Source organism: Orbicella faveolata, unplaced genomic scaffold (assembly GCF_042242905.1).
Source record: "Orbicella faveolata isolate gen_17 unplaced genomic scaffold, um_ofav_v1 contig_25, whole genome shotgun sequence".
Classification (NCBI taxonomy): Eukaryota; Metazoa; Cnidaria; class Anthozoa; order Scleractinia; family Merulinidae; genus Orbicella; species Orbicella faveolata.
Window position 1 is genome coordinate 3,148,838 of NW_028301553.1, and position 12,922 is coordinate 3,161,759.

General features: G+C 38.7%; 1 pseudogene across 1 annotated transcript; it reads right to left on the bottom strand.

The window, feature by feature from the left end:
• Positions 1-41: 41 nt before the first annotated feature.
• On the bottom strand, positions 42-10,312 carry LOC110043028 (uncharacterized; annotated as a pseudogene). The gene is made up of 10 exons (XR_016208763.1): positions 9,992-10,312; positions 9,719-9,777; positions 7,401-8,649; positions 6,828-6,964; positions 5,908-6,075; positions 4,889-5,138; positions 3,852-3,982; positions 3,300-3,424; positions 1,249-1,466; positions 42-990 (listed from the first exon to the last, which is right to left on the bottom strand). The product of XR_016208763.1 is annotated as an uncharacterized LOC110043028 (transcript).
• Positions 10,313-12,922: the final 2,610 nt, after the last annotated feature.

Consider the following 12,922-nt stretch of genomic DNA (forward strand, 5'->3'; position numbering starts at 1 on the left):
ACATTCCCCTCACCCCCCCTCCCAAAAAAACACACAGGAAATTGGTTTTTAACAACTCTATTTCTCAAAATTCCAAATTTTACAAATTGGATGTGCCCAGCAATATATACACTATTTACAAGCAACGTGTGTGCATTTTTACGTTGGAAGAATGCAAGGAAGATAGTATGTCTTGTTAAACTGAGCATACGCAAGATCCGAGTTTTGCGAGGGTGGAAACTATTTAAAGTTGCACAAGAGTTAGTCATTGATGTCATCCTGCTCATCCCACATGGCATTCAGTTCTTGTTCCACTTCCTCTTCTTTGTTGTCTCACAGAAGTATTCGTAAAAACAGTTAAAGGATAATAAATACAGTAATCTCAATTTTGCTTAAAAAGTATGCACAAATATTTCGCTCTAGGAAAACTATTCGTTTCTGTGAACAGATATCCAAGGGCAAATACCAAAATTTGAGCCCCAAATGGAGAATGTAATTTATTTGTATAGCTTGAAATTATTGCCAACAATCCAGTACAGATACTCCTTAATGCTGAAATTACTTCTTTGATACAGGTTGCTTAAAAGTAAAACACATAAATTCATCTCTAACAATATCACAATTGCCTTGTGTATTTTTCTTCAGTGTAGCAACCTGTCTGCGTACAATCTGTTCGCTTGGATAAAAGTCCATGAGGTAGTTGTACAGGAAATGGACCCCAAAACCTTGAACACAGGCACTTCGCAGTCTACGAATGTTCTTGCAATTATTTTCACTCTCCTGATAGCTTGTCTTCACGCTATTGGCTTGTAAGCATAGGTTAATGTTGTGAAATGCACATAAAGGTGATTTATGTGGATTGCTCGCTGAATGGAATCGATCACCAAGTATGTATTGTCTGCAATCTCCAGATATGGGATGCATCAGAGGTTCATCTTCGTGTGAGTGACGATGGAGAGGTACAGAGCTGGCAAGGTACTCTGAAGGTACAATATGAGGGACACTCTTCCCCTGCAAAAAAATTATTTCTGTTAATTCATTGATCTGTTTACCTATATAAGGAAGACTTAAGGGTGGGTCTGTTAATAGGGGAGGGGGTGAGTATAACAAAATCTGAATTCAGAAGGAGGTTTATAAGAGAAGGGAGGACTTAAATGAAGTGTAATGAGTGAAATTAAATTAAGCAGCCGATATGATCAAGAAATGAGAAAACATCAACACACATGCTAATTTTCCAACAGGACCTGGTCATTACAAAATGCTTCACACCTGTGATGGTGACCTGTCGCTGTCAAGAACCTCAAAACATCCACTGAACTTTCCCCACAGTTTTTTCCCACATCAGGTGCACGGCAATCAATATGCCTGGCAAAACCACAGGGCGTATCGCAAATGAAAAGTAATGGTGGATACTTCAACGAGAGAAATAAATCTGCTGCATCACGCACAGACTCTTGCAGGGCAAGGCACTTGGAAATGACAGTGATCTACATGGACATGAAAATTGGATTGATCAGTCGTCATCACATAACATTTGATACTGCATTAATATAATATCAAAATTGTTGTGTTGTGACACCTAGTGATAATAAGGAGACATGTAATAAAATCAACGTCAGTCCTGTACACGTAAAAACCAAGGTGTCACCATTTTGATGAAATCTTTTCATCTCGAAGTTATTTCAAAGATAAGTGAATATAACTTTTTACTACACTGAACCTGTCATGATAACAGGCACAAGACAGATCTTGAAAGAATTGTCCCGAAAATAGCAAAATCCCTTCAAGAGTGCCCCTTTAAGGTTACAGTATACCTTCAGGGGTGTCTCGCGCGCAAGCGATGTAGCGCGTGCAGTTTAAGCTGTAGATACCTAAACCCCTATATCAAATTAAAGCTTATGGAGCTGGCTATCAAACTATACCAACAATTTTGAAAGAAAATGAATTGTCGAATTTTTCACGACCACTAAATGCGAGCGCCCGAATCACCTTTCAAAAGCCACAAGTCAAAGCGAATTTCGTTTTTCGCCAATTTAATTTTTTCCTCGGTTTCAGGGCCCAAAGCGCTTAAAAAGCGTGTCTGCGTTTTGGCATATTCAATTGCAGTAAAAAGTTACAGAACATTTTCGAAATAGGATTAAAAAAATGTGGAGTGATCGTACAAAAATTGCTCTCGAAGAAAAAGTATCTCGAAATTAACAATTCCCAGACACGCTTTTGTAGTTTATATGTTAAACTAGCCACTGTCCAAATTTAAGAGCAATTGAACAAAATCCCTTTGAGTTATAGCTCTTCAAAGTGTCTACTTCAAGTGAAAAAATTTATTTGAGAAAACAGCGCTAAGAAAACTTTTATGCTTCGCAAACAAACTCCGCCCACAAACGCCTTCAACTGGGTTCTCAGATAACTAAGCCAATCAGTGCAGGGAAAGTTTACTACCGTTAACCTCCTGGTGAAATTTACGCGCGAATCGCTAAAAAACTCTTGTGTTTAGCAATGCGCTCAAGGAACCAAAGGCAGAGAGATAATTTTTCTGTAGCTCGGTTTTTCTTGAAGCTGGTCTGGCAAAATGGGGAAGACTAAAAAGGATACGAACGCTAGAGTGGCTGAGCGAAGGAAACAAACAAAAGAAAGCGCAGAGAGCAACTGTGTGTGGGCAACTGTGCATGGATAATATTTCAAATGGTCTCAATGAGTCCGACGATTCGTCGATATCGGACTCAGCATCCCTGTTATTGCTGTCAAGTTCCGAAATTTTTACAGAACCTTTCTTTTCTCTTACCACGAATATTTGCCCGCCTTATATGATAACTATAGCTTCATCCGCGTGGCGAACTTTCGCTTCTTCACTCATTGATGTATTTTCATTCATTCTTCGCTGTTTTCGCTTTTTCGAACTGGTCCATGGTTTAAACGTGGTCTATGTTTACTTATAACTTAATAGAGACACGCCTAATACCAAAAATGCTGGGTAGTCAGAACAACAATGCTGATCAACTGAGTAGTCAATTCGTGACATCCATATAGGTAATTCCCGCGAAAATCGTCTCGGTTGATTGCATACGCGCCATAGGGCTGTCAATCAAGAGGTAAACTTTTACTTCCGGTGAAAACGTAAAACCGCCATTTCTCCGCCAATATTTAGCCTTTTTCAATTTTTTTTTCAGAAATTGGAGATTATTCCTCGACCACTATTTTGACCCAAAAATCCAAATTTAAAAAAAATTGCCGACCCGAAGGTATACTGTAACCTTAAGTAAAAACTAAGATCAACAGTATAAGTATTAATTTTCTTTTAGCTTAAATCCAAAAACACACACCCCATGTCGACAAACAATGTGGTAAAATCCCCCCGTCTGACCAGGAACTTTAGTGAATTCGTGGCATGGCCAACTCCAACAAGTAGTGTGGCGTAAAGCTGGTTGATGTCACCCAGTAAACATTGCTAGAAATGACACAACAAAGCATGGTAAGTAATCAGCTTCACTAATTTGAAAGTTGAACATAACTTAATTATAAAATTAATGTTGATTAATCATTAAAATCCCCATGAATCAAGACATTACAGACAACAGCCTACCAACAAGGTAACTTTTAATACTTGTTCTATTCATATACGAATTTGTTCTATGTGGTTATGGGTGTACAATGTACCGATAACTCCAATGTGTTTAGCCCCCAACCCACAACCAGTTTGCTACCTTCCACTTTGTTCACCTTCACTTCACCGTTGTCAGTTGTTTTGTTTTTTTTCATAACATTACTTCAGCTACATTGATAATAGTAATGAAAAAAAGAGAAGCATTTTACTTAGGTCTCATATATATACATGAACATGTACCTACAATGCAGCGAATCAAATACAAACGTACCTTCGACTTTTGAGAAACAGAAATACCAAGGTCCAGAGACAACTTCTTAAGTTCAGGCAATGATAAATTTTGTATGTTGGACATGTCAAAAGCACAATCTCTAATCTTGGCGTGGAGCAGGGCTGGATCACCTACAATGTATTAGAAAAAAAAATGTAGAAGTCATCCAAGGTAGCTGTTAGGAAAACCATGGATGATGAGACTAGTGAATGTACTCTCCCTTTTTAACTCTATAGTTATTTCAGGTAGCCAGGTCCTTAAACCTACAGTATTAATATATGATGTTATACAATTACTTTGTAACCAGAAGGGGGAAATAAACGTTGTTGTTGGCAGTGGTGAAAAAGGTACTAAAAAATAAGAATGCCTGATGCTGTGCAGGTGTTGCCAACGTGTGCTGTGGCATTACTGATCAATGCAAGAATGACACTCTGTCACAACAGGAGAACACATAGGGTAACACACTGTTCACTGAGATCTGAACTATGTGGGTAGCTATAGCCATTGACCTGGTTTCTTGAAGAAGAAACCAGGAAAAGCAACTATTGAGGGTGACCATGTAGGAAATGACACCACTCAAGGACAGGAGTAGATGAAAAGCTAAAGAAATTATTCCAAAACAGTGCAAGTAATTACAAACAAGAAATGTCTGTTTATGTGTACATCAAACAAACAATTCAAAGATTTCTTCATTTAAGCTGGGTAAAACATTTTACGCACTGTTTTCAGGATGCCCTCAGTGAGTTATTTTGTGAAATGAGAATACCTGTAACTTTTTTTTAAACAACTTATCAATGCTGTTATAAGATGAAACTATCTGTTTGTTTGAAAAAGAGCCACTCTCAACTGGTTTTACTTACCCTCAACAGTTTTAGTCTGCTTTTTAAAAAACTGACTTTTCTTTTTCAATTCAGTATTCCAAATATTTGCACCACAGAGCTTTGGTGCAACAACTGGTGGGACTTCCAAAACATGAAAGTTAGGTGATGAAATTCTATTTGCTTGAACAATAACCACTCTCAACTGGTTTTACTTACCCTCGACAGATTTACTCTGCTTTTTTAAAAACTGACTTTTCTTTTCCATTTCTGTATTCCAAATATTTGCACCACAGAGCTTTGGTGCAACAACTGGTGGGATTTCCGAAACATGAAAGTTTAGTGGTTTTGCAGAACGGGTGTATGTGTTGCACTCCACAAAATAGCACTTGATTCTTTCCAGAAATTCATCCAATGGCAGTGGATGTCCTCCAGTGGTCAACTGCTGTGATTCAGGAGCATAGGAAATCTGATAGCATAAAATTGATGCATCAATTATTAAGGTATGTAAACAAAATTAATATGTTGTGGTGTGTGACATGCACTATATTTGTAAATCTAAATTTCATGTTGGCTTTTACTTCCGACCCATTCAATGTTTTCAACAAAAACAAGTAATGATAAAATTTTGCTACACAATCATCTTTGTTGCAATAATAAATATTTCAATACTTGAATTACCGGTAAGACTGCACACACATGAAAAAGATAGCCTGTGGAGCAAGTGTTTCCGTGTGGTTTTTGAGTGTTAAAAAGCCGATTTCCAAATTTTGGTTGCGTGAAAAAAGCGCTCAAAAACCACACAGAAACGCTTGCTACGCAGGCTACGAAAAAGAAGTATCCACCAGATGACAGCAGACTGTAACAACTGACCTCTTAATAAATAATCAAACTCCACTTGCCCTATCACTTCCAGAAATTTCGAAATGCACAATTCTTCATACCAAATGGGAAAAAAAATAGAGTGTATAAAGTGACTGGGTGGGCTTCTAAGTTTGCTGGAGGCTCTGAAAATCTGTATTTCAGCATGAAAATCATGTAAAAAGGGGAAGTATATGGTAACCCTTTTTTGAATCTTGACGGTTGAGACACTATTTGATTGCATCAATTTGTGGGATTGAAACCTCACGCTGTCATTGGCATTGTAAACTCAATCTAAAATAGAAAAATATGAGAGATTTGGATGCTTAACTACTCAGAGAAGTTATCTGTAAAAAAATGCAAAGAAAGGTACAAACCTCATTGCGGCTGCAACAATTCTTCTGGTTACCATCACCCAAATACACCTCACCCAAAACCCCACAAATACCACATATTTGACTGTCAAGACTTCGGACAGTCAACATTTCAAAACAATAAAATCCATTGTACAACAAATCAGAAACGTAGTCTAAAGATGGCACAGGCTGAAAAAAAGGGCATATTTTTTTCAAAAAATAGGTCTAGAAAATCTTTTCTTTTTTCTAATTAGATCACATAACTCTGGTTATGCCAATAAGCAAACTTTTACCATGTAAAGCATGACTGTATATAGAGAAAACGATCATATGTTATGAATTTCATCTGTCACAACAATAATTTTTCCTGTAACTAATAACAGCATAATACCGGTATGTACATTTGTCTGGCAGAACCAATCAAAAATATGTTCCACTTAGTACAGGGTTCATACCCTTTTTCAGAAGCAAATTTCCAGGACTTTTCCAGGACTCAGATTGATTTTTCCAGGACTCTAAAATTCACATTAACCTTTTCACTCCCAAGATCTCAATTTTAATTCTCCTTGCTGGCTGCCATACATTTCATATTTTTTAGATGAGTTTAACAGATTTCCAGCACTTTCCAGGACCAGTAGCCCTTTTCCAGGACTTTCCAGTCCTGGAAAATGCCACTGTAAAATTCCAGGACTTTCCAGGTTTTCCAGGACCTGTACGAACCCTGTTAGCAATGCACTGTCAATAAACCATAAAACTTCACTAGCAAATAAAGTTCTTTCAGAAAAACAAAATTTCATGGCTAGTTATCACCTCTTATCAAACACAAGCTTCTGGAATAATTGTATTACCTGATATGCCACACAATCTGATTTGAGAGGCCAACCTAACGTAAAAATTACTTGAATGCAATTAAACCAAGGACAAAACCACTGTGCTGATACCTGCTTTGCTTTTAATGAAAGAATAGCAAGCTTGCTCTCAATGGCAACTGTGAGAGGGACTCCATGCTTGAAGAACTCCCTGAGCTCCATCAAAATGTCTAGAGACACAAGGAGCTTATCGCTGATATTAAACAGTCCTAGAAAAACAGTAAACAATATAACCATAAATATTAATGAAGCAAGCACATTACATCAACTTGGTGTGTGGCATTAAAAAAAAATAATGAAAATATGACCACGTGCAACGCAAAAAAGAAATAACCATAGTTATTGGAAACAAGGTGTTGAAAAAGCAGCAAATGAAAAACATTACAAGAAAAAAAAATAGCAAGGTCATTGCAAATTCCAAATTGGAAACCCAAAACAATGAAAACTGAAACTATATTTGAATTAATCTGGGGTGGGAGACACAAAAAAAGAAAACCTTCCATGAGTGAGTGTGGATAATTTGTGTAACTACACAATGTTTCTATTAGTCTCATTTACTGAAAAAATAAACGCGTGGTAAAAATTGATCATATGGTATATTAAGTGAGCTTGTCATAAAACATTAAAACTACACTCATTACTAACCAAAATTGAAAGGGAATGCTTGATGCATCGCCTTGCGCCCAGCCTCCAGACAGAACTTAACGAAAACCTCAACTGGCAAAAAGGCCACAGCATTAGTCAGTATATAAGAAACAGGTCCTACTTTCTGTCCCGGATGTGGTCGTGGGGTTGACAACTGGCTTCCGCAAAGAAGACAGTAATCAACCTCTGGAGAGAATTAACTTGGCCAACCATTTTTAGTATTCTCGGGGTCATTTGAGTGGCTGTCATTTAACGCAATCCTATCCAAAATGTTGGCAGGAATGTCATAGGGTAAAGAGTTGAACATATTAAGCTCGATGGTGGAATCTCTTGAGATACTGCTTTCTGATACATTGCATGCAGAAGATGTAGTTGCTGTTGCAGAAGATGTAGTTGCAGTTGCAAAAGATGTAGTTGCTGTAGCAAAAGATGTAGTTGCTGTCGCAGAAGATGTAGTTGCTATTGGAGAGGATGCAGTTGCTGTTGCCATCGGATGAGAAGTGGAAGGGCATAGAGAATTGGAAATGGCAGAGACATCCCCAGATGTTGCCTCAGCCTGAGCTGAAGATGTTGCTGGCATTAACATTGCCACACTGTAGAAACACAAAAGGGTATGACAGTGTATGCATATTTTCTTTTGCTTTTCCTGCCTCATGACACTGCCATATCCTTTACAGTCACTTGACGAACATTCAATTTTCCAATTTGCCACTGTAAGATGGACAAATCCAATTGGGTTTGAAGAAGTTGGTGGCCCATAAGCACAGAAAACAGACTCTGATAACCGATACAAATGTGGAAATGGCACAGCATTCATAACATCCACCAATCTGTCCTTGGTACTTTGATCTGCTTTGTAATGCAAAATTACCTCAGGTGTCAAGGTATGGGTGGACAGAGGTTCAACTGCTTCCTCCGCTTTCACAATGTGAGGGCAGGTAAATGAACAAGAACTATTGCTGTTAACAAATGCAGCTCTGGCAAGCTTGCATTGCTCATTGTGGCACTGAGTTTGCTCACCGTCTACAATAAAAAAACACCGTACATTCCTGACAGTGCGGGATGAAAAAAATCGGCAAGTTTCATGATTCAAAAATTCAACACACTGAGGAACATCGATTTTTCGCTTTTTGGATTTGGGTTGATAGGATCCCCCAATGTGGAATCCACAAGACTGGCATTTTTCAGGCTTATATCTGTTAAAATACGCAGCACTACAATTCTGACAAGATCCCTGACCACGTTGACTCTGAAAGATAATAGCATAAAAGAGGAAACCTTTAATTAACAACTAAGTTCGTTTCTCATTTTCGTTTCTCATTTTCTCACATACATTTGTTCTATTCTACTATTCAGTTAATGGGCTGTTTGCACTATGAAGTCAAACACGCAAAGGTTGTCGGTAGTTGTAATAAATTTTGCGGGAAATAGCATTTCCTGAATAGTGATTGGCAAAGCGAGCCTCGTGTGACTACGATTGTGTTATGCTGCTGTTGAAATTTTTTCCGCAATTCGAAATCCCCAAACAGTAATGACTGTGGGCTTATCACCAGTGGTCAAATTTTGAATCGCCCATAAATTGCTAACATTTGAATGAAAATTCCTCATTTCCAGCAAGTGGTGTGGAAATAATATCCTCTCCCCAGCCTTCACCTTCTGTATCAACCTGAAGGGGACGTTTAAGAACCCATGACACTGTTTGATAAGAGTAGGGCATGTAGTTCCCAGTGTCATGGTCTGGTCTTGGTCTATAAGTAACCGTTTGTGTTGGGAGAGGTCATTAAATAGGGTTAACTCCAACACCCTCTTCAGGATGCCTCTAGGCATACCTGTAAAACAGACCTCGTACCTTGACCTTGTAAAGGGAAAGAACCAGAAAGCTTGTGAAATTCAACTTTCAGGGAACAATTTTTTTAAGCATTTAAGGTTTGCTTTTGTACACTGTGCAACAGAGGATACAGTGACAGAAATGCGTCATCAGTTGTAAGGAGATGCATTATGCACAAGATCAGAACTAATTGTCACAACTTCCATTAATTGACACCTCAGGGAGGTCCTCTTCCATGAGAAATATTTTGTTCATAGTACGATGTCTACCTGCCAACTTATCTACAACGACCGAAAGCCTTAGCGCTTTGATGTCATAATGCAAATGGCCTGTTGGCACTGTCATCACCAGTGGTATATTTATTAACATGTAATTCTTGTCAAAGATCAGTCAAAGTGGGCTCTTTCTCAGTTCTACTGTGCCCTCAGTCATGTTCCTAAAGATAAGAACTCTATAGTCAATAGCAAATAATGGTTACGTACAAACTTACCATCTTGACAACTTCAAAACTTCAAGACCATAGTTAAAGCAAGCACAGCACATATAAACCTATTAAAAAACAACAAAACAAACATTACCATAGTGATGAATCTACATCTAATAGATGTAGTTAGAGCAGGTCCACATCAAGACTTTACTCTTGCCTATTTTGTAGCCTGCTTAAATAAACTATGCATGTATGCAATACTGCATGTGAAAACTGACAGAGAACTCTGCATTCAACTCTAATCAAAACAGAAACCAGGATTACAACTCTACGAACACTTTTTTGAATTTCCTGCTTGATAAAAAGATTCACCCTCTACGTGCTAGGTGAAAGCTCTGCAAGCCTACTGCGCATGATTCCACGCGTGATTAGCGTGCGCGCATAAAAAAATTGCTGCTTTTTCTTCGCGGCAGGACCTCGCCATAGAGGTAAATCGTCATTTTCTCGAAAACGTGTACGGTGACCTGTCATTTTTCTCTGTTGTATTGAATTGAGTAATAAATTTCTCTGTGTAAATTAAATATGGGCCAATTCTCAGTGTTGAGCAAGAAACAATCGTCGGAAACGTGAGTTAAGCAAGTAATCGTGACTATAATCACCGTGCTATTTAGACTACGAGTAGTCCCTCTTTTGCTTAGTCCGTCATGCGCGACGCGAAAGAAATTCGCGAGAAAAAAATGGCCGCGCGAAATCCTGGGGGCTACGAGCGCACGAAAGGAGGGACTACCGCCTAAGCCCAAGAGTTTGCCCTTTCACAGCCGAGTGATTTTTTGGTGTAGGATTTCTCATCTTGACGTCCTCTTATTATTGCCTGCGTCTAAAAGTTATTGCGAAAATTTCAACAGAGTTCCAACCGAGAATTTACATTATACATTATAAATTATACATAGGAGATCATCCAACTGCGGTGAAATGTTTGTCGATAGCAGCGGAAAATTTCAGGTGAATGTCTAGTGTCAAGTGAGAGTCCGGTTCAATCTTTCAAATGGACGGCAGAAATGCCAAGCTCAGTGAATTTATATTAGCTGACTTAGACGATGCTGTTGAGTGGCGAAATCACCAACACGCTCGCAGTCGGGGTGGAGGCAGAAAGCTTTGCCAAACAAAACACTGGATAAATTTAAATCTTTCCAAAGCGCCTGTTGGTAGATTGGCAAGAACATCACAGCTTGCGAAGCGCGATTCCAGCGCTTCGATTTGCCCCGGTTCCAAAACATTCCTGCAAGACGTCACAGGCATCTCGAATGTTGACAACACGTTGTCAACGCTCCTAACATAAGCCAATCATATTTTTGCGTTGTGAGAGCAACGCATAATTCAAACTCTTGGGCTTAGGCGGTAGTGCTTCCTTTCGCGTGCTCCTCGCCTCCAGGATTTCGCGCGGCCATTTTTTTCTCGCGGTTTTCTTTCGCGTCACGCACGACGGACTAAGCGAATGAGGGACTACTCGTAGTCTAGGTGCTATTGTAAGGATTTGTATGGTATAAACAAGGTGCTGTTGCTCCTAAACGAACATGGAGAACCCTCATTTTTATTTCCAAATTTAAGTTCTTACAATATAAACAGTAAATAGGCAAAGTTTGACAAAAATCACAGGGCAGGTTCTAATTCAGTGGAATGACCTTAAGACCAGGGCATGGCGGCGGCGGCTTTCACGTATAAACACTAAAATTCTACGAGTATTTTTAGAACTTAACTTACATCGTATATTTTAGTCTCTTCAATTACTAGAGCACTTGTGCTCAGCTATTAAGACTTCAGCTATTAAGACTTCAGCTATTAAGACTGAGACTTAAATAAAGTTGTCATTCATTCATTCTTTCAAGTATTCAAACTTATGTAAGCGTTGGCTGAAAGTTTGGTCATTCGAGTCTAACAACTTGCCTTACACAGACGAGTTTCAGGCATTTAAGCTTATACCTCACCTCTTTTCCAATCGATAGGCAGTGTAACTGAAGTGCAGTAAATTTCCCTTCGTGAAAACCGGCCTTCGTAAAAATTTAAGCTACACGAGTATCTCGAAGACATGTGCTGTGAATCTTCTCAAAAGTGACACGCACAAGAGCCCACGTGACAACGCATAAGCAATCTTATTGGGCTGCGACCTTTGCAACCGTTCATAGTTCGTGGACCAATCAGAGAAGACCTTTCGAGAGCTGCTACAGTACTGGAGGCCGCCATGCCGTGATAAAGCATCAAATATAGAGGACATACGTGTGGCTCAAATTATCAAACAATGACCCCGTTCTTTTAAAAACCATGACTTTGTGACCAAAACGTCTTAAAAATGTCTAATGCGCACATATATCTTTCATCACCTTCTACTACGCATCACGTTTTTGTTCCGAAGTCTAGGTCCGCTATATGCTGTTAAGTATTAACAGGAGTTCTAATGACCGACTACACACAAAGTTAATAATGCGCGGTCACCGAGCTAATTTCCTCTCAGAGCCCTCTGAAAGCACATGCCATTAGGGACAGCGCGTCTCCCAACCCCAAAATGCATCGGGAACGAAAGAATATCGAGATCGAAATGTATTGTGGGCCAAAATATAATCAGATAGTGGGAGCCTGGTCTCTAACACTTGAAACGCCTGGTTGATTTCAGCTTTAAAACGCAGTTAGCGACCACCAGCCCACGTTTTCTCGAAATATTTCTGAAAGGAAACACAAATTATCCCTCGAACGTCTCAGTCAGAGAAATTTTTGCTCATCAGATCGGTTGTGCACCACGGTATTTATTATCTTGCAATTCATTGACCTATTTGTTACTAGTAAACGAACCTTGGCTTGTGTTGTGTATGTAGAAATTATATGTAGTTTCTTTAATTTGATTAACAATAATCATAACGGCTTGTCGTGTATTTAATGCAGTAATACAGAATTTCATACCGTAATCCCATTATAATTCCACACACATACCAACATTGAAAGCCTGAAAATATATAATATAATATATAATAATATTTATCTGTTTTTTTTGTTTCTGCATGTAATGTTTGTTTCAGATTTGTTGCTTAAAAGCAGTAAAAACTCTAGAACAATATGAAATAACTATATGACAATATTGAAATGACAGTAGATGTCAGACATGTACTCAGAGTCCAATTTTCCTTAGAATGTTACTCGAGCCATGTATGGCAAAAAAATATTAAATTAATGGTAAACTTGTTGCAAAATCAATATAGTTCGCACTGTGCCATTCAG